Here is a 1,930-nt window from a genome sequence, read left to right on the forward strand (position 1 = left end):
GCATTAATAATTCTGGTAGCTCCAATAACAAGTGCAGGCAATATTCAAGTATTTTGATGGCTTTTTCCCCTTTGTTTACGAACAGTCTAGTTAATCGGAAATGTCAGAACTAACGGGGGTTAATACCATATACACCGTCACAGTAGTTACTGTATTCAACTGAATAGACGTCAGTGATTAGTTGAAATTATCGAAATAAGACAATTTTTAACGTGAAATAACTTCGAATACAAAATTTATTATCTGTTCTATACCACAAAATATACAAGTATACGAAGTTTGAAAGTGTTTCGGTACCAAAAACACTACATAAAAAAATGTTGCCCGTCAAATCACAAAGGTCCTCACATTTTTCTTTTTCTCCTTCTCTCTGTCCTATCTTTCTGTAATGCATCTCAGTAGCAATTTCTGATGGTTGAGGGACTTTTCCTGTTTTCATATCTTTAATTGCTTTATCTCAGGGGTTTTCAAACTTTTTGACTTGCGGACCCCTTTATATTTCAGGCTTTACCCCCTTATAAACGCGTACGAAATTTATACATAAATATTTGCTTAAAATAACATATATTTTTACATTTATTTATTTAACAGTATTTAACAAATAGGTTTATTGTCAATTAACAAATTTCGATTAAAAAACATATATAAAATCAAATTGCCCATAAAAAGTATTTGCTGTCCACGGACCCCCTGTCTTGTCCTTGCGGACCCCCTGTGGTCCACGGACCACAGTTTGAAAACCCCTGCTTTATCTGTCATACTGTTGCCACTTAAATTAGCTGCTATGCATCATGCAACTGTTGCTAGGCATAATGTAACTCTTGCTATGCATCATGTAATTGTTCTTAATCATCTTGTAATGTAATAGTTGCTACAGATCATGTAATTGTTGCTATGCACCATGTAATTGTTGCTATCTATCACATGATTGTTTCAGCCAGAAAAATTAGATACTCTGTCAATTATTCATGTGACTGGAACAAAAGGAAAAGGCTCAACATGTACTTATACCGAAGAGATTCTCAGAAGTAAACACTACAGAACTGGCCTCTTCATGTAAAATATCTTTGTTTTTATAAAATTGTTGCTGCTTATGATGATGAAGATGATGATGATTGTGGTGGTGGTGGTTGTGGTGGGGTGGGGGTAGCAGAGTTGTTTAGGTCAGTATAGTCTGGTATGTGTGTATGTGTATGCATGCATGCACATGTGAGCGTGTGTGTATGTATATGGGAGAATTCACGAAAAACAACAGATGAAGACAGGTGGTGTAAACAAAAAATGGATGTATTAGTTTAACGCTCAGGAATAGAGAAAGTCTTTAATGTTTCGAGCCTACGCTCTTCAACAGAAAGGAACACAGAATGAAACAAGGAGAGAAAAAAATATAAGTGTAGTGGTCAGCGATCTATCATGGCAAATGCCGGACAAAAGGATCACACAGGAGAGTTAAGAAGAAGGGGAGATAACAAAGAAGTAGTGATCCCATGACGAAGGTGTGTGTGTATGAGAGAATGCTGGTGATCTTAACGTATGCATGGGTGTATGTAGGTGTGAAGGTGTGAAAATGTGGGGAAGGGAGTTGGTCAGTGCTAGTGTGTGTGTGGTGGTGTGTTGTGTGATATGGTGTAGCATAGTGTGATGTGAGGGTGTTAGGAGGTGGGGGAGGTGAGAGTGGGGAAAGCATGGGTGGAGTGTGGGTTAGTCTGAGGGTGGAGGTAGAAGTAGGGGTATGTGGGTATGGGAGGAGGGAGAAAGAGAGGAGAGAGTAAGAGAAAGAGAGAGAGTAAGAGAGAAAGAGTAGGAGTGAAGAGAAGTAGGAGTGAAGAGAAATAGGAGTGAAGAGAAGTAGGAGTGAAGAGAAGTAGGAGTGAAGAGAAGTAGGAGTGAAGAGAAGTAGGAGTGAAGAGAAGTAGGAGTGAAGAGAAGT

General features: G+C 38.6%; 1 protein-coding gene across 2 annotated transcripts in view; it reads left to right on the forward strand.

The window, feature by feature from the left end:
* The window catches only part of LOC106873025 (folylpolyglutamate synthase, mitochondrial), a 43,615-nt gene that overhangs the window by 16,651 nt on the left and 25,034 nt on the right, over window positions 1–1,930 (forward strand). For both annotated transcript variants that reach the window (XM_052972957.1, XM_014920225.2), the window contains exon 3: window positions 938–1,056. The gene's annotated coding sequence lies outside the window, so the exon portion shown is untranslated. The remainder of the gene's footprint in view (window positions 1–937; window positions 1,057–1,930) is intronic.

Source organism: Octopus bimaculoides, chromosome 1 (assembly GCF_001194135.2).
Source record: "Octopus bimaculoides isolate UCB-OBI-ISO-001 chromosome 1, ASM119413v2, whole genome shotgun sequence".
Taxonomy (NCBI): Eukaryota; Metazoa; Mollusca; class Cephalopoda; order Octopoda; family Octopodidae; genus Octopus; species Octopus bimaculoides.